This window comes from Meleagris gallopavo, chromosome 10 (assembly GCF_905368555.1).
Source record: "Meleagris gallopavo chromosome 10, MGAL_WU_HG_1.1, whole genome shotgun sequence".
Lineage (NCBI taxonomy): Eukaryota > Metazoa > Chordata > Aves > Galliformes > Phasianidae > Meleagris > Meleagris gallopavo.
This window is the reverse complement of record NC_139413.1, coordinates 11,035,745-11,059,083: the sequence shown is the minus strand read 5'-3', so window position 1 is coordinate 11,059,083 and position 23,339 is coordinate 11,035,745. Positions and strand designations below refer to the sequence as shown.

At 34.9% G+C, this 23,339-nt stretch overlaps 1 long non-coding RNA gene across 1 annotated transcript in view; it reads left to right on the top strand.

The window, feature by feature from the left end:
- Window positions 1–9,670: 9,670 nt before the first annotated feature.
- LOC146543704 (uncharacterized) overlaps window positions 9,671–23,339 on the top strand; it is a 113,442-nt gene continuing 99,773 nt past the window's right edge. The window contains exon 1 of the long non-coding RNA XR_014885147.1: window positions 9,671–9,770. This is a non-coding gene — a long non-coding RNA (uncharacterized LOC146543704). The remainder of the gene's footprint in view (window positions 9,771–23,339) is intronic.

Sequence of the window (23,339 nt, the reverse complement as noted above, 5' to 3'; positions counted from 1 at the left end):
CAAACACTTACATGGTAATGAACATTTTTTTCTTTTTCTTTTTTTTCCCCGAAATCAAGCTGCTTCTTAGCACCATAAACAGAAACATTTCAGAGTTGAAAAGAAATTGAGGTATTCTTTGGTTCACATTTTCCTTGATGCAGGTTGCCGTAATTTAAATATTATACCTGTTGCACAGCTCCAGATGAAAGCTTGTCTTCCCAGCAAAAAAGCTATACCTATAAAAGTAGATATTTAGTTCATACCAATTGAATCCATATTTTCCCCAAAGCTCAGGATTTTCCTCTTATATAGCGTATCATGACTTTCTGTGCTGTTTTCAATTTCATATCCCTCCTCAGTCCGAATACAGTTTTGATCTAGTATGTTTGCCATTGTCTGCTAATCATCTTTCATGAATGATTTTAAGATGATATATATGTGTATATATATACGTATATCTGTAAATATCTATGTGTATATGTATGTTTCTTATATACATATTTACCATATCTTGTGTTTTATTTTTAAAAGACTGACACATTATTAGGGATGAAGACTTCTGATTTTCCTTGGTATTATATTCTATGTCAGATAGAATGCATTGGAGGGAATAGAATACATTTCATAGAATAATAGAATCCTTAGATTTGGAAGGGATCTGGGAAGGCCATCTAGTCCAACTCCCCTGCAATGAACAGGGACACACTACAGCTAGATCAGGTTACCCTGGCACTTATCCAGCCTCACCTTGAAAGTTTCCAGGGACGGGGCATCAACAACAACATTAGGTGACTTCTTCCAGTGTCTCACTACCCTCAGTATAAAATATGTTTTCCTTCTATCTAGCCTAAATCTACCCTCTTTGAGCTTGATATCTGCCCTCTTTGAGCTTTTCCCTAGATAGCTACTGGTCATCTCACTTGGGAAAATGTTTCGAGGTGCAAGTTTTTTCAAATTCCTTTTTTCTCCCATTATCATTTACAGTTATTGAATGATTTTTTGATAATTGAAAGGAAGAAGAAAAATAAGAATTGAGATACAACAAACCCACAACATTAGAAGACTTGAATAAAATTGTATGTCACTGTTTTTAATGTACTCATTTCTTTGTAATGGATAGAAGCGTAGGACTAGATGGAAGTATTTTGAAAGGAGTATAAGGTCCAGTGCCCACAAATGTAGACTCAGGCACAGTTCTGAGCACTCCTTTAAAAGGACTCATAGAATGCTTATGCTGTGAATCAGCTCCCTGCAGTGACACAAGTGCAGTAGTAAAGACCAGAGATTGTAACTGAGCTACAAGAATAGAATGTGAAGTCTATTGGCCAGAAAAGCATTTTAAACTCTAATATTGTTTTTGTTGCGTTTTCATGGATGTAATAGCAAGTTAATTTCCACCTCTTCCATATGCAAAACCATTTCTAAGTGTATTTATTTCTTTTTCCTCTTTTTCTTTAAACATGGGGTTTTAAAAGGTTTTGAGGTGTCGTTTGTAGATGAAATTCACCCTTTTGAAGTGGACTTATATATCTTCTTAATAAGCAGACCTAAGTGTATCAGGACAAAATGATTTTGACAGTTGAGGAGTTAAGTTTGTAGTAAAAGATCTTGGGAGCTGATAATGACTATCTGATAGCAAATTTGGTAAGGAAGAGGAAGAAGAGTCTACAGATGACAGTTTCCCGCTGTTGACACTAGAATGAAAGCTTAGGAAATGGTTAGGCTTAGAATATGACAGTGGCCAGATTATTAAACTTCCAGTTTTGTTTGAATACCCTTAAATGCTTCTGACATTGTGGACTTCTGGCTTCCTGAAGTTTTTCAGTTTCTTGAGCATCTAGTAATAATGCAGTTGTCATGGTAGGTATGAAGTCTTTCTGTATTTGATTAAACTAGTTAAGAGGTTTGTCATAATTTAGGAGACAATTAAATAAATAATCCTTAAAATCTATATGTGTCTTTGAAATAGTTTGTACTATGTTCAGCTTTCTAATATTAGCTATAGGGAGTATTGAAAATAGGTACTTGGTAAGGATTTTAATAAAGACCTTATATAACTTCACAGTTTGCAGAATGAAAGCTCACAGCAACTGAGAATAGAAAAATGTGCTATTACAAATAAATACTCTATGATGAATATTCAGCATACCTCTCCAGCCTAAGTACATTTGGTTGTTTATTTCGTTTCTTTTTCCTTTTTTAGATTTTTATCTGCATGGCTCTATTTTAAACAGGAACAATAAAGAAGTTAGTAATGACTGAATGTTACCTTGGATCAGCTTAAAATCAATGCCAAAAGGTAATCAGATGTTGATGTAGGTCAACATCCTCCCACCAGTCATCACAGATATACAGCACTTTGATTTTTATGTACAACATTATTTTTTCAAAGTCAGCATCAAATTCTTTATATTAGTACTGTCCATAGTATTCAGTGTCCCCTGTACTCATGGCCTGATTTTTCTTTTAATAACACATAGAGATCAAAGGACTTTTGGTAGAATATCACTTCAGTTAAATACACGTCTTAACAATTTGCAACTTCAGTAAAAATATTTCATAGTACATCTACTGCTCAGAAGCTGTAGATGATAAAACATAACCTTCATTTCCACAAGGTGCTTGCAAATTTTTACTTGTACAAAAGAAGCCATTTTAAATTTATTTTGCAAATGTTGATATCACTGTATTCCTTGAACATTTTTCAGTTTAACCATATTCTCTGATTGGAGATAAATTCCTGGTCTGCAGAGTGTTCACATTTTCCAACACCCAATCAAACAACAGATATATACGGATCTCGAAGAGAAGATATTTAACAATATTACAACTGACTTCTGATTCTTTCCAGTGTTTTATGTGGATGAAATTACTTCTCATCTGAAGGCTTCAAAGCACATTTGTCTTTTGCCATCATTTTTCAGCTGGTAAACTGAAGATTTTGATACCATTTTTAAAAGCATCCAGTTGATTATTATTTTCTCAGACTGAATTTGGGAGAGAGAAGGCAGTGAAGTGTCACACATGATAATAAAGCAGTCTAGGAGTACATAGATTGAAGTGTTCATCGTAAAACCTGTCTCTCACTATAACTGACAATTCCCTTACAGTATTCAATATACAAAATAGTTCACTATACTAAGGAATTATCTATATTTTTATTAACTATATTTTAAGTTTCGTCTTGAACATACTTTACTGTATGGTTAGCAAAAACTAAAACACAGATCTGTTAAAATCTGTTAAAAAGTCTTTCATTCTTCTGAATTTTGAATTAACTACCAACGGTTTAAAATATTTTTAATAGCAGACATAAAGTATTATACTGAATTACTTTTGAAACGTCAATGTCTGATGATTTCTTTATGAAGAAAAAAAGTGCCATTTGTTGTTCACAGATTCTTGTCCTTAAACATTCTGATTGATCATAACTGTGATACTAAACAGTATCAAGACAAAGTAAACAAATCCCAGATTGCTAGGAGAGATGTTAAAACATCAACATCCTATTCTATTTATTATGGAAATTTGCAGTGCAGAAGACATGCACATGAAAAGCCTGCAAAAGACAACTTGTCACTGTTTTGGTTGTATTTGAGAGAATAACACATTTCAATGAAATGGCATGGAAGATTAACATATTAATTATGTATAAGTTGACCTTCTGTGTCCTTGGGCTCTCAGTGCAATCTCACTCTCAATGCCAATCTGATTCAATTTTAATTGGAACTACAGTTCTTTATTGCCAATTTCATTTTAGGTTTTGCTGCTCTAGTGCTGCTTCCTTGCATGTGGAGGACTACTTCTGAAAGCAGGAAGCATACATTCTCTAAAAATCTTTTCTCTTCTTCAAGTAGAAAGCTGAATTCTAAAGGAATAGAGAATACAGATAAAACTGAAATATGTGTTGGTATTAGGATTGAACATGATTTTCTTCCAGATTTGCCAGCTCACCTTATAAATCTAAGAAGAATGATCCATCTGTAGCGTTAGCTTTTTGGCTGTCATCATACCCATCAGCAGCCATCTTTCTACACCACAGTTACCACTGAGAGTTTTCCTAGGATAGATAGATGTGGGTAAAACAGGGGGATAAATCATAATGCTAAGGGTTTTCTTTCAATTTTCTCCTCCCAGAAATGCTCAGCCTTGTCAGATCCCTAGAATGGACAGTTGTCATAATATTATTATCTTTAAGATGTAGTGAAGTAACTATTAGTGTTTTCCTAATGGTATATGTTCAGTCACATTTTGTGAGAACTAACCTGCTTGTAAACAGGTACTATGGTAACCAGTTAATTCTTTTATGTACATTTAAGTTAAAAAGTCATCTAGACCGACCTGGCACTGTAACAAAATATAAATCTGATGTTAAATACGGAGACTCCAAACAGGTGAGAACTATTCAGATTTTATATATCAGTTTAAAAATGAAACAGAACTGTCTATGTTTTGTTTTTGGATTTTTGTTTTAGTTATAAAGGCAAGCAATTCTGTTTTTCTCTAGGGATTATGTCCCCATGTAATCAAATTTAACACTGGAGTGTTATCATAAAAGATGATGTTCGCTGTGTTATTACAACCAGCTAATGATGACTTTATATTGATATTCTTTGATTATTAGTTGCATTTAATGTTATCACTGCTGACCGTGAAATGGACCTCATATGCAAACCTGAAGTGTTGGAATCAATTAATGAATGACTGTGTTCCTTCCTTTCTAATATCAGAAAGTGCAGTGTATTAAGAAGTGAAGTCAGGAGCTGTCAACTGCTGACCACTCGAAAGAAAGTTTACTCAGTTTACTACAGTGTAACTGTGAACTGAGAACATGGATACTAAAACTTCCACTTTCTCCAGTCATGGGAGAAAACAGTAGCCATAAAAGTCTGTGTGTAAGATAAAAGTATTAGGTAACAAAACCCTAAAAGAAAAATGCGTTTTTGGTCCCTATAATACTGCTGAAAAGGCAGAGCAAATTTTGAATGTTTTTCTTTCAGGTCTCTGGAAATTGGAAGCTAGGTTGACTAGAAGTTGATTGGTTACAGTTCATATTAAAGTAGTACCAAGGCCTTGAATTACTTTGATTGTGATAATCTTTTGACCATCACTGTTAAATTGATCTGAGGGTCTAATGGGATTAATGATTGCTTATAGAAGAGGCCAAAAGATGACTACTGACCTTTTGGTTCTTTTAGCAAATAGAGTTCCCTTTTTGTTCTCAGTTAATAGTGTAGGTTGATGGTTCACACAATTAACTTTTAGATGGAGTTTAGTAATTTAGCTAATTACTGTATAGAAAAGTATGCTATGTCTGTGGTAAGAGTTCCACAAATAGCATTTCATCACTGATACCTGATTATTAGCTGGGGCAGTCGCTACAGCATACAGACCAAAACAATCAGTACTCCTGAATTATTTTATGTATTTGTCTTTGAAACAGCAGCTGTGATGCATATAGCAAGTTTTGTTCTGAACTTTAGCACTTGACTCAGGTATAAGATGAGCAGCTGTGTGGCAGTTACAAGCAGAGGACAAGGTAGACTTGCTAACTAAGTAGTTTATCTACAAAGTATCTCTGAATTACATTCATTTAGAGAAGAAGTTTGTTTCCATCTGACTTGTTTACTTAAAGCATGATCTCAGGTGTTTTGTCTTATACATCCTATGTGCCTGAGTTCAGAATTTTTAATTTCAGGAATTGCTCATGTAAGAACAGCAGGTAGCTCACTTCTTGAGCATATGATGATTTTTCTACACAGGGTCGCTCACTTCTTGAGCATATGACGATTTTTCAACACAGATATATTCAATTAGTTGGAAGAAATGAGAAACATTTGATTCTCCATTGGTTCTGGATAATTGCAGCAAAAGAGAAGGTTAGTTATTTTTGATTAGCACTCTGTATCAGCATAGGAGTTACCATTGGTATGTGATGCAATGCTCTGTTAGGTCTCATGGGTCACTCAGAAATCTTTGCCACCTTTCTTTCTGTTTAAGATTCATCTGTTTAACATTTCGGTGAATTTGCAATTAAGGGGCACTAATTTTATTTAGCTTGGCATCTCCTTCCCCACAGAGACTGAAATGTTGAGATTGGAAATAGCAAACATTCCAGTAAGTATATATAGACAAAATTCGGGCACGGAATGATTTGCTTGTACAGTAATTATTCAGCCCGAGGAGAGGACAGAAAGCATGTAGAATAATGCATATGAACCTAACAGAACAGAATACAGCTTTGCTTCAGTACTGTCTCTGAACATCAGGTCTATTTAGATGCTCTTGCTAGAAAGAAATTCTTGAGGAGCCTCTTGGCAGAGGTCAGAGCCTAGTCCACATTCTGCTTGAGGGTCTCCACAGTTGTTGCCACACTGTGTTAAACTGGGTCACTGAAAACTGGAGGGAGGAGGGTTATTGAAGTATTTTAGGAAGAGAAGAAGGGGTTGGATCTGTAATGAATTGCATGCTACTTAGAACATGTTTATTCACATTTATGCGTGTATGTTACCTGCTATTCTAGGGTGACAGTGGAAAAATAGTGACAAGCCAGTCTAGTACTCTTTGTACAGAGTATAACCCTTAAACAAGGCCATAAATAGATATACTACCTTTTATTTGCTATGTCTGTTCGTGTATCAAGTGGAATATGTTGAATTCCAGGTGATAAGAACTTGTTTATAAGCAAATTGGTTTCTAAGCCCGAAGTAATCCTGGTTTCAGCATCTCAATTTTTTGAAAAAAAAAAAAAAAAAAAGATTAAGAATTCTACAGTGTCTTTTTTTTTTTTTTTTGACTAGTGATATTAAGAAGTGTTGCTAGTTAGCCAATATAGAAGAAAAATAATCAAAATGAAATATTAGAAACAGAGTACAGGTGTCGACGGAATGAAGATTCCCAAGCTTTTCTTTGACATAGCTAGCATTTCTTGGACTTTAACAATTTCACCTTGGAAGACCTGAGCTCTGAAAGTCTAATTTTATTTGAAGAAGAAGTACGTTATTTGGCATGATTGCTATACTCTCAAGAGAGAAATATTCAGACATGGAAGGCAGCTCATGTGCAGATGAAGATGATATGCATTTGCAGATTTGAAAAGAAGTTTGTACTGCTTTCATGCTGTGTGCTTTAGGCAAATGCAGTGATCACGTCTCCCCAGCTTATATTTATACACTACTTTTGTGAAGTTTAACAAATCTATATGATTATGAATATTGTACTCACATCATGTTTTTTTTTCATCAAACCTCTAAGACTAATTCTCCATCAGCTAATTATCTAATTGACCTCATCAGCATTGTTTTGTCTATATTTCATATTGACAGCAATTAAACATTTTGAAAAGATACTGGAATTGTATTCCAATGCCTTTACAACATTGAAAATATAAATCTATTCAACATGGCCTTTAAATGTAACATTCTATGTGTTTGACACATATATATATTGACAAATATATAGAATGGTGCAAACTAAGACCAAGTGCCAGGTCCTGCACTTTGGCCACAACAACCCCAGGCTATGCTGCAGGCTTGGGGCAGAGTGGCTGGAAGACTGTGTAGAGGAAATGGATCTGGGGCTGTTGGTTGATGCTTGGCTGAACATGAGCCAGCAGTGTGCCCAAGTAGCCAAGACGACCAACAGCATTCTCGCTTGTATCAGGAATAGTGTTGCCAGCAGGAGCAGGGAAGTGATCATCCCTCTGTACTCAGCACTGGTGAGGCTGCACCTCGAGTGCTGTGTTCAGTTCCTACAAGAAAGGCATTGAGGCCCTGGAGTGTATCTAGAGAGGGACAACTAAGCTGCTGAGGGGTCTGGAGCACAAGTGTTGTGGGGAGTGGCTGAGGGAGCTGGGACTGTTTAAGTCTGGAGAAGAGGCTCAAGAGGGACTATTGCCCTCTACAACTCCCTGCAAGGTGGTTATAACAAGGTAGGGTCAAGTTACTAGAAAAATAATTAAAAAACACAAACAGAGCAAGATATAATTTTCATTCTTCTTTATTTTAGCAGATCAATCTGGGAGAAACAGAATGTTTAGAAAGTAAATTTGATGAAAAATATCTGCTTCTGAATAATAGTGGTACAACGAATATGCTGTGTGAATCATTATTAACAGTACAGAGTGGTTGGAGAAACAGCAAATGGTGATTTTGTCTGTGTGTGATAGAGAGACTCTGTATGTTAATACCTGTGCCTTTTTATTTCATTTTATTTTATTATTTTCTTTAAAGCCACCAAATAGCCCAACTTCCTCCTCTAAAAGATGAGATGAAGGTGGTGGGTATTGCCTCTCCTTTAGGGTTGGTTATGGTAATCTTAGATTATGCTACCAGAAATTTTGCTTTGATTGGACAGTTGGGCACTGTTCATACACCCGGGTTGCTCTCTGATGGTTAACTGCTATAACACAATGATAAAGGAATGTGTAATGCAGATATAGACAAGTTATTGGATCAGAAAAATATAAAATCAGAGATAAATATTGTTTGTATTTGGAGATGTAAAGTAGTATTTTGATAACATATTTTTTTTGTACTGCATTTGTAGTCTTTGTTTAACAAAGATTATAAGTGCATCATATGTGCTGACTTTTACAACAGTTTTGTCATTGGCATGGAAAAAGTCAAATGTAGATGAAAGAGGAGTAAATCTAAGCAAAGCAAAGCATTTGATAGAGCAAATGCAAACACACATGACTAGGAAGGGAAAACAGAAATCTTGATCTAGAGAAAGGGGCCCAAACCAAACTACAAAGACAAAGAAGGGACAACAATGAGGAAGGAGATGAAGACTGCAATTTATTAAAAAAAAAGCTTTTTGGATCAACTTCTGTTTGTGATTCAGACAACTATCAGAGAGAGCAGAATGTACTTTTTGTACTCAGAAGTGCAGGGTACAACACTTCTGCCCAGTTACGGAGATGGTAGCATGTACCCAACTAACCTAGCTGTTACTGGGTCTACCTTGGGGCTTTGGGATTCAGCAGTAACTAGATCAGTGTGCCTTGGGATTTTTTACTCTAGTAATATTTAGACTTTGGCTAAATAGTTGCTATATTTTAACTACAGTTTATCGAGATAATTAGTAGATTTTTAGTTAAACTTCTGTTTCAAAGGACTGTTATAAATATTTCAGTGTATTGCACTTCTAATGTTCTGCTGCTGTGCCAACTTATTGGAAAAGAGTACTGATTTTAGTAGAACTAACATGAGGAGGGCTGAGGTTCGTGCTGAATGTGAATGTATCCATTAATTGGGACTTTAGCAAGTCCTGATGTTGGTTTGAAACCTTTATGTCTCTTTTCTCAGACAATGAGTAACCCATTTTCCTTAAATGAAGTTAAATGATGGCTAGCCAGTTCTCACAGAGGAGCTATTATTAATTTTATTGTAAGGAACTAAAAAGAAAGCATATGTTGTGGTTTGAGACCAAATCAACAGGGTGGAGACTAAACAAACAGAACACTTTTAGTCACAAATACATCAGTTAAAAAGTGGCACGTCCTCACTGTGTGCTATAGAAGCAGCAGTGCAGCCAAGCAGAGGAAGCAGTTTGCAAGTGTTGGCTCCATCCCGCCATGGTAGAAGGTGGTGCAGGTACAGCAGCAGGACAGGCTGGTCCTGCTTCCCCTGGCATTTGAATACTGGGGAATACTCTATTTGTATTGGCTGTGGATCCTGTAGTGCCTAACAGTTGCCAACCACCCCCTGGAACGGCCAGTTGCCACCACCTGCTGCACTCCACCTGCGCTTTGGCAAGGTTCTGCAGGCTGCGGTGGCGATTTGAAGGTTAGTTATGGGGGAGTTATTTGAAGGTAAATTGAGTTTAAGCAGTTGCAGCTGTATGCTGAACAACCACAAAGTATAACTGACCCCTAAAAAACTTAAATGCTGTATGTGTTGGATTGCAGGGGTTGCCTGTCAGCAGTGGGCACAAGCTGTGCCCTTGCTAGCAGACAGTGGTCAGTGCCATGCCTGGCTCTGTGGTTGAGCTGTGTCTCACAGCCATGAAGGATGGCTGCTGGACCCAACTGCTTGCTTTGGCTCTCCATGCAGTACCGGTGGAGAAAGCTGTATGTTTAGCTCTTCCAATCCTAGCAGAAGCTTAATTGCAGCAGAAAGTTGACTGTGATTTCTCAGCTCGTTATTGAAACATCCTAGAAAAAAAGTAGCTTAAATTGAATGCTTTCCTTGTTCCTGCCAGATTGCTAGTGCAAGTTAGAGTTTTCATATTAAAAATTAAGGTGTGTAGTTTGTTAACTTTTTAATTAAATGAAAGAGCTTTTGGTGTTTGATACTTATATGTAAATAGTAACTTTAAAACAAGTTTTCATACATTTTTTTCATTTAAATGTGTTTTTGAATACAAGACTAGAAAATCTATTAATGTTAAAATTTATTAATCAGTTCACACCATTGATAGTTTGTATCTGCTGGATACTCACTCTGATCCTATCATATACTAAATATGAGACAACTGGAATTGGTACAGTGTTGGATTTCAGTGTTTAAATGATGACGAGCTACCAGGACTAGAAAAGCGTAGACTTAAGAATTGTGGTTTGATCCTTTAGGTTCAGATCACAGTTAAAAAAATAATTTGTGGTAGTTATGCTGCATTGCTAATAATTTTCAGAGTTCCCTTCTGCAGTTAAACAGCAAAGTTATCAAGTCAGTTTTGATGATGAGGCATGAGTCATTCTAAATTTCAGAAGTTACCATTTTTCTGCTTTCTGAATTTCTTCACTTTGTGGAACTGGTGTTGTAGGGTTTTTTTTTGTTTGTTTTGTTTTGTTATGTTTTTCTTCTTCTCAGCTTCTGTCAGATGTCAGTGCTATAACTTAATGAAAGTTCTAGCTCCTCCTCAAGCTTCCTTCAGCCACTCTAATATGAAAAAATCTCGTTTCAGGGTTTCTCAGAAGTATTGTCAAAGTATGTGGAAAATGACATAGAACATTATTCAGTTAAAATCTGAAAAACATCTTGTTCCTTAGGACTACCTTTTAAGAGCAGGAAATCAGCCTTGTCAAACAATTGGTTTACATCAATTAAATAAAGATGAATACTTTCAGCTAGGAAGCACCTGTTGTGAGGTGTATCCAGTAATGCAAAAAACCCACAATAAGACTGGGAGGAGCAAATGTAAGGCTGACTGGACTGATTAAATTGAAATAGTATTTGCAGGTACTCAAACTCCATGCCTCGAGTACACACACTCAAAATTCAATAAATCCTCGAATTTAAGTAATTTCTTCGATCCAACTCTCATGTCATAAGGAAAGCAATCAGTTACACTGGAGGACTGTTGGATACAGATACAACTGCATGGAAGAGTGGCTCGCACTTACTGTAGACTAGAAAGTCTGTTACACTGTCAAACAATGATACATTGTCACTTTTTTTTTTTTTTTTTTTTCCCCAAAGTTAATCCTTCCTGACCACAGAAGGAAAACCAAAAACAAACAAACAAACAAAAGCTGTTTACACTAAGAGTTATAGCTATTTGTTTAACCCTGCTAGGATTTGTCTTCATACTTCGTCCTTCAGATGCCTGTATCTCAAACAGTCTACTTTTGATTTTTTTATTAGTATTATGTACAAACTTTAGGAAAAATGATCGGATCCATTCATGTAGCAGCACAATATTTATTTCTTCTGGTTTACAACTGAAACTATGAAGTATTCTAGTGTCCTTGGAAATAGTTGATGGATCATCCTGTGGCCTGCAGGCCATTAAATGTTTTACAACATTTTATAGTGAAAATTGTCTGAATTCATATATAGTAAGTCCTGAAACTAGTTGTTGGTGTTTATCAGACTTTTAGTTATAAACGTAATTAGCTCTTGATCCAAAATCTAGGATGGTCCCTCTGGTCCCTCTTTACGTCTGAGTTTTGAAGTCTTTTCCTAGTGAGGATGAGTTGGCCACTAGGCAGTGGATGCAGCTGGTGAATTTAGGCTTATGTGTGATGGTAGAGCTGTATCCCTTGCATAAACAACAATCCAATATTTTCTTCTCTCTGCTTCATTGAAGGATGGTAAAGAAATGGATTTTAGATTAAAAAAAAAAGAAAGAAAGGAAAAAAAAAGTAACACTGACAGGGGAAAACAACAACAACAACAACAACAACAACAAAAAACCAGACAGAAAACTGTTGATCAGAAAAGAAAGACAATATGTTCCAGTGAGTATCTACTGTACTTGGATGACAGAAAAATGCTGTAGGGTCAGAACTTTGCATTTGCTTCCAGTGTACCTGGGAATATTTTGGAGTTTAAATTGAGTGCTTTAATAAGTAATCTAAACTATATAAATTTGTAAATTATGGAGCAGTTAAGAAGAGTAAAAGACCAAAAAAAATCGATGTGTAAAAGGGAGGAAGCACAGGGTGTGTGTGTGGTATGTGTGGGTGTAATCTTGAATTAGAGTACGTGTAAGAAAGATAGTTGTATCCTTTGGGCATTGTCTATTTTGGCCTTAGGGACTGTACTGGCTATTTATTACCTTTCTGCTAATCTTCACATAAGGCATTTTTACTTAGTCTAAATAACGTTAAAACTTAGAATAGTAGTTGAATATGCAAGAACTAAAAAATTTAAATGATATGTCAATATACAGAATAGTTGGTAATATTGGCACTAACCATATGGTATTCCTAGATCCTAATGGAAAAAATACTGAAACTTCCTGGCTATTTTCTGAGTTTGATATCTCTAAAAGAAAAAAAAAAATCTTTTTTACTATGAGGCAAGTCTCATGGTATATCTAAAATGCACCAAAGATTCTTCAGGCATCCTTAAGTGATTAAATAGCACAAAATGAAATCTGAAAACACTTCTGACAACCTGGACTATGATTGAGGCAATATGAAGACATCTTTCCAAATGTACCATAAATCTTGATTGGTCATATTTTGCATGCAGGTAAGAAAAGTCCTATTCTAATAAGTAATTTTGGCAGAATGGCTAATTTGTGTTTGGCACATATAAAATTAAATAATTCAATTTAATAAAAGTTCATAGAAAATATTTTCTAATCAATTTGTTTATTCTGGATTTAATTGACTCTTATTCTTTAATTTAACTCTTGCTTGGAAGAGTCAAATTGATAAATAATATCAAAATGAATAAAAGTTCTGTCTTTTTGTCTGTGTAAGTATGTTCCTTGTTTAAATTTGTTCAGTATTCTGTTCAAATCAAAGTAGTTGAGTGTGTTCCACTTCTATTACTTTTTCTATTTTGCTCTTTTGCCAATTTGTGACTTCAAATTTCATTTGAAATTATTTAAGAATAGGGTCCAACGTTTTCTTTAAAGTTATCCTTATTATCTACTTCTGGAAGACTCTGGAGGCATTTTATAGCAACTGTACTCTGAAATTCCTGTTAAGTAATTGTCCTCTACACTTTTAAAAAGATCACAGTTCACATGAGGTGGTGAATATGTGTGTAGAATTAGGCTGTTTAGAAGCTAGAAATGCAGTTAGGGATTTGATACTTGTTTTTCTTCATTATTATATAATGTGATAGCTTCATTTAATTGATCTGACTTTATCAGTAAATGAATAAATAATTGTATGTCAGCTTTTGGCAAACATGTAATGGGAAGGTGTATTCAGCCTGAAGCCTGAATCCATAACTGTAGTCCTTAAGAAAAGAAAAGCTCAATTGCATAATAGGCAAAGAGCATTATATTTGTGGTATTTGGCACAAAACATTATCAGTGGATCTTCTTGTTCTAAATAATTCCCAGTACAAATAATTTACTGGTTTTATTTGAAAGGAAATGGGTCATAAGGCTATTTGTACCTGTAGTCTGCTTTCATTTTATTTGCTTATAAATGAACACTGACAGAACTTACCCATAGAGGTGAATGTTTGCCAATACTGTTTTGTCTGAACAACATCTGCAAGGCAGGATGGACCTTCAGATGAAATGTCAGAAAACAGTGTGACCCTCAGATTTTAATGGAAAATGGCTGAAGGTGAAAAACAAAAAAACATTTTATCAGTTTGTGTTTCATTTTATCTACCTCATTCTGGCTTTTAGTAAACCACCACTGAATAATTTCATAGACTCTGGATGCAGTGGTAATTTTATTTTATTTTCTAAAATGTGGTGAATATATGCAGTGCAGCAAATAGTAATTGGAAATTTTGCATGAGGATAATGATTATAACGTTAAAGTAGCAAGCACAATATATGCAATTATGTGAACTGTTAGGTTTTTTTAATTATAAATTCACGATCAGCTTTAGAAAAAAAAGTACCAATTCACAAAAGGAAACTGAGAAATTGTTCACCAATAGACAAGGAAAGTACATTAAACTTTCCCATTGTAAAAGCTCTGTAAACAATGCATAGGAATGACAGGAAATGAATGAGACATGGACAGGACACAGTGAGCATTCATTCAACTTACTCTGGCATAATAAAGAACTACTGCCAGACAGGCATCAGACCAAATAAGGAGGACAGGCATTTTATCATCTTTATGTCATTATTTATCCAACTTCTTTTCTATTAGTTAAAGGGAGAAAAATAGCAAAAGAGATGATATACTGACTCCTGTGCATGAATTGGGGATGGCAGATCAGCAGCATATTTTGAATCACTGTCTAAACTGTCTAGCAATTCAAGAGAAAACTAATTTCATTTTTGTCTTACATAAAGCCATTTTTTACCCTTTTCATATTAGCTGCTGGGTATTTCAAAAGGTAACAGCAATATCAGATAAGTCAGTGTTCTTTGTCCAGATGATGTACTCTGTTTTGGAAGCAAAGAATCTGCTTCTTTTTTGCTCCATTAGCTTCACTGGTAGCACAAGGACAACATAATTATTTACACAGCTCAGTGGGAAAGATTAGCTGCATTCAGTTTTGCACTGTCTCTTTTTTTATATATTGAAGCAACAGGAATTGATCAATAGGACAATTTCATGTTGCAAATGTACTTAACAGGTGTTAAGAGACCACTCAGAAATTAAAAAAGGCAATAGTTTATACTGGAGCTGTATTTTTGTTTCCTCATCAAAATTGGATTGGTTCCTTGGTGAATGCATGCTGTTGTAGGTTACAGAGCATTTCATTCAGTGAAATGATCTGTAAAACTTTTCCTAATTCTTACTGTATTACTAAGTTAGTGCTGTAATATGAAGAGCTTTAACTATTAATTGTTGCATCTAATATTCAAACTTAATCACGAAAGGGATGGTGAAGCTTGCTTTTAGGTACCACTTCTCTTTCAACTGTAAACACACCCTATCTGGACAATTATTAAAAGGACATTTGAGATCTTCATAATATGGTTCAAATCATGCTTATGTGGTGTGAAATCTGATGTTAAATGTTTGCACAAATATATGAAATAGATATTTCATTCAGTTTTTTTTTTTCTAAGAAGAAATATATATTTTTATATATTTTAAGGATGAAATTGATATATATTTTAAATCTATTTGTTCATATTCCATGTGTTCAGTATAACGTTAAAACTTTACAGTTTGAATGACATCTGTGTTTTGTGGAAGGAACCATATGAAATGGTGCTTTGCTGTCACTGCCAAGTAATATGTGATATCACGCATCTTTTTACTGAACATGTAGTGCTTTCTCTGGTGAGATGTAAGAGAAGCAGATGTGGCTGTGATTCCAAAATGTGGAGTTCACTCTGTGAAAGGTACTTGAAAAAACTCTTTGTGAAATAGAAAGCTTAATTGCATGTCTTCTTAAAAGACACTGAGTTGAGCATCCCTGGAATAATTTGGTACTCCTTCTGTAGTTTTCAAATACTTTCTTCATATTCTTCATTTGCTTTCTTCATATTCTTACAGACAAAACCTTCCTTGAAGCTTTTCACAATGCTATTTTTGGATTATTGCTATCTTTTAAACTAGAATAGGGTAGCATTCTAATTTTTCTCAGGGTCTTTTTCTTGTTATTTTCTTGTTAATTCTGCATTTTCTATTTTTTGGGTAATGGGGAGATATAGTACATCTCCTTATTAGTTTTCTTAGTAGAATTTGCATATTTTACTATGAAATAGTAAAATAAATCTTACTGCAGTGGTAACAATAAATATGCAAGAGCTGCCCTGAAAGTAATGCCTCCTATTTTATTATGTTGGCCCACAGTGTCAGAGACAGATGGTGGTATGGCAGCAGAGGGTGAACCTTCCCTCCAATATTCCATTAGATTTCATTGCTGTGTGACAGATGGCAGCAGCAGGGCAGTCTGACATGAAAGTGTGTATGAAGCAAAGGTGTGTAATTTAATTTCTCCATGAGGAAAAAATAGCAGTTATAGACATTCATTAATGCTTGTGGAATGTTTATGGAGTCCAAGCAGTGGATGACAGCACAGTGAGGCAGTGGATGGTGCATTTTAACAGTGGTGACAGGATATGGAAGAGTATCCATGTTCTGGACAGTCTTACATGTTTTTGTGAGTGCGGCAGGCAGGCTCTTGTTTGTCACAGCAAAAATGCATAGCTAATGGTGGTGACTATGTTGAAAAATAGTGTTTTGTAGCTGAGAATTTTCTCTATCAAATAGTGTTATTTTGCTCTTTGTATCTCATGTAATTTCTGTAGAAATAAAGAGGATGCATTACTTTCAGAGTGACCCATGTGGATCTGCAGTAAAATGTTTTTGCTCAACAAAAATGGAAAGTGTACTGCATTACAATAGGAAAACCAAAATGGAATGAGCATGGAAGTATAAGAAATGCTGTAGATACATAAATGTCTACTAAAATTTGGAAGCATTATTGTATACACTGTGAGCCAATCTGTATCAGAATGCTTGGCAATAGGTTTCCAAAAAGGATTCTGTGAAGATGAACAGCATGAATATAACAGAGTTGTCTTCAAAACAAATCTTGGAGAGTTTCTTTAAATGATACTGTTTGAAAGAAGCACATGCTCTGTTTTCTTTGAGTGTAAGAATGAAAAGGGGTGAGTCAGCCTTCTCACACTGAAGGAGGAAGAGAATTCTAACAACAACAAGATAATGCTTAGCAGTTGAGCTAGGAGATAAATCAGGACCAAATAGCTTTTGACAATCAAAGTCCAGATTGTATTCTTAAATAGTGTCTGCATTTTAAGATATCTGAAAATTGATGACTTCAAGTCTAGCAACTAGTGTATGTGCAGTGGGTTTCTAGAAATAAGAATTAACTCAAGCTACTTGTTTCACCCATCCTTGATTTTTCTACTGAGATCAATAATATGTAGACAGTAAGATCTAGTTGTATTAGATTTGTTAATTTATTTAATGTATACACTAGTTGATTGAGTCTTCAGTTGACATTCTATACAGTATTATGATAGTTTGGGGTAGATTTGACTGCAAACAAAGATTTCCTATTGGGAATGGCAGAACTAGTTCTGCTATTTTCATATGCTGGCTAATTGAATGGGATTGAGTTAATGTTTTTCATACAAATAAGTATGGAAGAAAAATCTGAGCAGAAAGAAAAAAGGAAAAAAATCCAGTCTAAAAAGGCATAGAAATCAACATGAGGATCAGTAGTTAGCCCCTCCTCTCAAACGCTCAGGGATATGATTGGATTGTTAGTGTTAGGGTAGTATGGTTAGGCTGAACTGGACTTGATGATCTTGAAGATCTTCTCCAACCTGAGTGATTCTATGGTTCTATAAGTGTAATTCAGTTTATTTAGGTCCAACAGATTATATTCTTTACAGTACTGACTGTAAAAATTTTAATTGAACACTTATGATTTGATTATATCACTTGATACTCCTCCTTTTATGATTTCTTATTGGAGAATACTTGGTTTTGCCTTCATACATAGTTCTGTGCTGGTCAACTAGTCACAGGCTTTCAGCTATAATTCTGACAGCTTAAAATCAGTGACAGTTTTACTGTCAAAGCTTCTGCTGTTGTAAAGAAAAAACTTCCATGTTTATGAACAACTGTTCGCACAGTATAAATTTTAAAAAATATATATTTTGTTCTGATAGCTAGTTATTTTTGGCCACTTTCCTCTATTAATATGCCTTTACTTCTTTGATTTTTGACCCTTTGTCTTTCTACAGAGTATTAGACCCATTTCTATGTTTGTATGGCATTGGACGCAATCACATTTAGACAAGATTAATCACCACAGTAAATTCCTGACAATATTTTGTAGATATTTTAATGAAATAAATACTACTTAATAGCTCAAGCTGATATATTCATAACAACCTTTAAGCTACCTACTATAAATATTTATTTCATTGTACTCCTTGCTATTGATTTCCTCCTTAGCAGCCTTGCTTGATTTAACTCCTGTCAGCCTGATGAACTGGTATTGAACTGGTAACCTGAGCAGCGTATGACATTTATAAAATAATTAGATAACCAGTATTAGAGAAGCCTTCTCTAATACTTCCCTGTGTAAGAGAAATTTTACGAAGTTCAGATACAATCCCATTTTTTAATATGTTAAAGGTGTTCAATAACTTGGAATAATCCTGATTCTGTAATGGTGCTGTTATGTGAGCTTTTATGTCAAGCACATTCTTGGCAGTATTTTAATACTGTAGCCTAATTGATACTTCCAGAATGTGCTTTTTATAAGATGAAAATATTTAAATGCAAATGCAGTCTCTTCAGACAGGAATCTTTTCTTGTGTAGTAATGAAACAATGCAGTTATTAGTTTTGATTCACCTCAAGGGAGTCATTTTGCACAGTTCAGTTTGCATCATAGAAAAAAAAATGACAGAAAAGCATCAAATGATTTAATAATTATTACAGGGAACCATCTTTACTAGTATAACCTACAGTGTCTGTAATGAATAATTGGTGGAGGGACTTGATGATCTTATTGGTCTTTTCCAACTTAAATGGTTCTGTAAGAACACTCGAGGAATGGAGCAATTTGTCCAGACAAATTGTACTGTCTCCATTCTTTGAGGTTTTCCAGAAGGGACTGAATGTCACCCTCAGCAACCCCTCTGGTCTTATAGTTGGGCATACTTTGATACTTAGTTATTTATGGTTTCTAACATGGTGACAGTGATTTACATGTTTACATCAAAGAGCAGCAGGTATAGTTGAACAGCAAGTGTATGAGAATAAATTATATACATGGCTGTCTTTGAGGTGTGGTTATGGATAACTTGCCTGAGAAGCATAACAGATGCTTTTACCACTGTACTCATGATCAAGTCATACAGTATTTAGTACTATATCCAGTATGCCTGAGCCATAAGGCCTCCTCTCTTCTGCATGTATCCTAACTACTGTGACATGTTGCAGTCTAGGTCTCTCCTACTACTTTTCACTTGCCATAAGCCAGCAGAGCCTTCCCCCTCAGCAATCTTTATCTGTCAAGGCAAATCATTAGCTGCTATTCCAGAAGTAAAATTACAAAACAAACAAACAAAAACCAAACAACATAGGAAGAGTAAGGTCTGCCATTTTAAAGAAGAGCAGAGTAGCAAATTTATTCTTAATTCTGCAGAATTTTTGTTTCCTTAGAAGCTGTGCCTCTGGCCTCTGAGTACACAACAGAGGTAGCAGACTAAAGGATACCAGCCAACATTGTGTTAGCATTTTTAACTTAGTTCTTTTTCTGTCCCAGAGGTTCATTTCAGATTGCACTGAGAAGAAGAGTTCATTTCATTCAGAAAGCTGACGTCCCTTCTCTTGTCAGCACTACCTTTGATATGAAAAAATCCTTTCCTTGTACTTCCACTTCTTCCATATGACAATGGTGTACTGCTTCTACACAGTTTTAGAGAATGTTTTTCATGAATACTGGATTTTTTTTCTTGATGTGATCCCCTATGCAGAAGATTAGGTTGTTCTAAAACTGACCTTACAAATTTCACAATCAAATCCCTTCTATAATTATAATATATAATTAATAGAATAATTGTTTTCTTTCTCCTTTTATCCATTTTTTTTTCCAGCGTATTTCTATCCAATGTTAATCCAAAGCCTGTTTCTCAGGGATTCTAGTTACTTTTTTTCCTGCCATTTCCTATATTTTACACTTCCATCTTTCTGATAATTTGTAATATTACATTTGCTTTGTCCTTTGTGAACTATATTCTTTTCAGTTTCAACTGTACAAATGCACATTCTGTGCGCAGTGCTGAGTTTGAGAGGGAAGGTCTATTTATTTTGAACAAACAATAAAAATTAATATGGCTGGATATACCTTCAATTGTGTAAAGATTAATGAATGACATCTATCTCCCTGGGTGATATTTTCAGGAAACTCAACAATTTATGGGAAGAGATTGCCTATTTCTTCATTCTCTCTGTAGTGACTGAGGGTCAGAATTTCATCATACAATTTAAATATGATTGCAGATCAGACTAAGTACATCTGTACTGAAATAATACTCACAACTGGTCTTATACGTTATGTTGAAAATGGTTTCTTTTGCATCTATTTGCTACTGCAGGTTTTTTTTTTTTTTTTTTTTTTTTTTTTTTTTTTTTTTCTCTCTCCATTGCTGTGTGCAGGCTTGGGTTTTTGGAGGCTGCAGTCTATTTCTGTGTTTACCGAGGATAAATCTTTTGGGAAATTCTGAATCTCTGAAAAGCTTTCTCTGAGCATACATGAATACTATGACCTTATTCTTTCCTGAGTAAAGGTCTGAGCCATTTTACTGCTCTGAAATGAGCATGTTCTGTTCAGTGAAATGTCCTGATAAATATCAGTTATATTTGTTAAATTATGCATGTTTTTAAGTATGCGATTGATGATTTTTTTTTTTCCCCTCAGATTGAACTTTAAAGGCACATTTTTAAGAAAACTGAAACCAGCAGGTCTATTTGCATGAATAAGAAGCTTACATTGGTCACTGCACTGAAAAACTGTCACTTTGAAAAACTGACTTTCAGAGTGAAAAAAGTGAAACCTGTAAGTTCTGTTACAAAGTGACAAAATATGCAGGGCCATGTGCCAATTCACTGTGAATTCTGTAACAGATTAGTATTAATATGATATTTTTTCCAAAGCTAATTAGTTCTGTCTTCTGTACTTAGTAACTCAAAATCAGAATTTGTTTCATGATGACAGTTAGTACAGGATGGATTGAATTCCCTCATGACAAGGTTCATTTTTCTTCTCTTGTTCTCTCCTTTTACTCTCCCTCTCTTTTAGGTCAATACTTGTTCGTTTTTCAAGTAGGAACTTCTCACTGGTTAAAATGCATTTGAAGCCTCAGATTGCTAGGACATTGTTTTTCCCTCAACTCTTATGCTAGAGTGTATACACGCTTATATTCCAAATCAAGCAAACTGAAACTTTTAAATGTTAAGTGAGTTGAATTCAAAGTCTTCCAGTGACAGAATAGAAGTCTAATGCTTCTAAGTCTCCTTGATTCTTATATGTGAACAGAGTGCAACAGATTTTCATCGGTTTCATCAAAACCATTCCATCTCTTTTATACAGTATTGAGAGTTTGAAGGAATAATACACATTCAGAAATTAAGAATGCCAAAGTATACCTGCTTAGTGTTCACACAATCATGGAATATCCTGAGTTGGAAGGGATCCATTCATGTAGTAACTGATAAAACTGTTATTCTCTATTAAAGCTGTAAGTGCTTAGCTGGATAAACCCCTCTGGAGATATTTCTGAATGAAAAATCTCAACCTTTCAGTTGAGTTTACTTCATTTCTGATTTAAGGGAATCTTTTAAGTTTTGATCAAGTGCTTGCTGCTGATGATAAGAGATTAGCGAACAGACATTACTTATATGCCTTACAATTAATAAGCACATATATCTGTAAACTCACAAATTCTACTGCCATCTTCGTGCATCTAAACTCATATTCATTTTTTGCAAGATTTTTTGTTTGTTTCTTTGAGGAAACAGGGAAGTGAAAGACTTACAAAAGAAAGCAAAAAATACTTAGGAGAATCAGCACAACTGAAAAGCATGCATTCCTATCTTGAGAAAAATATTCTTTGAAATTATATTTTGGGCTTAGTAGCCATTTCACTTTATGCTATTCCAGTTTTGCTCTGTAAATGTTCTGAAAACCAGATTCTGAAATTCTTAAGGGAAAGATAGGCTATTTATTTAAATTGTCCGTGGGGATATAAATCATAACATCAACTAACTGTTGTGTAAACTGAGCTAATAAATGAAATTTGTCCCATATACTTAGGAATTAAGTCTAAGACATAGGATAGTGGATAGATCCAAAATAGAAAAAAGACAAGTGTAGAGAAACCTGAAAAACAATGCCTGTTAAAAAAAGGTAGATTACTTTCTGACATTTTGATGTCAAGGGTTTTGTAGACTTCCCCAAAAGGCAGGGCTTTCATAAAAGATTTAAAAGGGAGACAAAAAGTGTCTTTGATGTATTTATGGGCAATTCCTTGCAAACATGAAGGAGAATATGTAGAAGGAAAACTGAGTTCACTGGTACGAATGATAAACAGACAAAAAGAAAGAAAAAATAATAAAACCACATTTATAACAAAAAAGAAAATAAGGAACATCATGAAAACAATATGAAAAGCAACCAGATTTACAGAACTAAACTACAATCACCTTGTTTCAGCAAAGCTAAATGATGTACTTATGTGCTCTATCTTAAGCAATTCTTCTACTGTAATTGTGACGACCAGATTGAACAAGATGTTGCATTCCTTCAGCAACATCTAGTCACCGTAAAGTGGAAGGACTGTGAACTGGAAGGGAAGAAAGAACAAAAATGCTGAAGAGCGTCAGCTGAAAAGATCAGAAATGTCACCAACAGGCAGAGATGATTCAGCACTCCAGTAGGTCAAGATAGAATGGAATGTTTGGCAGGAGAAAAATGCTGGCATGAAATTTAAAATTGTAAGAATGGTAGGATAAACTGGAGCATGACACTTTCTGCTTGAGTTGAGTTGGTCTTGTAGAAACAATTTGTGGCAGAAATCAACAGGCATCTGGTAATTTTTCAAATGATGTCTTTGTCTTTGACTACATTTGCATTGAATTCCAAGGATGTAGTATAACAAAGTCTGAATCCAAAACATGGGAGGTATAGAAATTCAGAAGAGTGATCCTTCCTAACAGGAGATTTATTACAACTGTTGCTCAGACTAGCAATACTTGAATATCATTATTAGTGATAATTATTTGTTATTTTTAGTGTTAATGCTACTGGAACCAATCTCATCATAAGTTTTAGAGAGGAAAGGAGATTAAAAAAAATATATATCTGTCCACTAAATTAGGAAATGCCCACTAATAGATCCTAAGTGACAGAAAGTTATAACTGTTGAAAATTATATAATGCTGACCTCACATTCTGCCAACAATTTTCACAAGCTTATTACCTTTACAGTAAGAGTATGTAGGAATAGTAGATCATCTCTGAGGGAGTGTGTGAG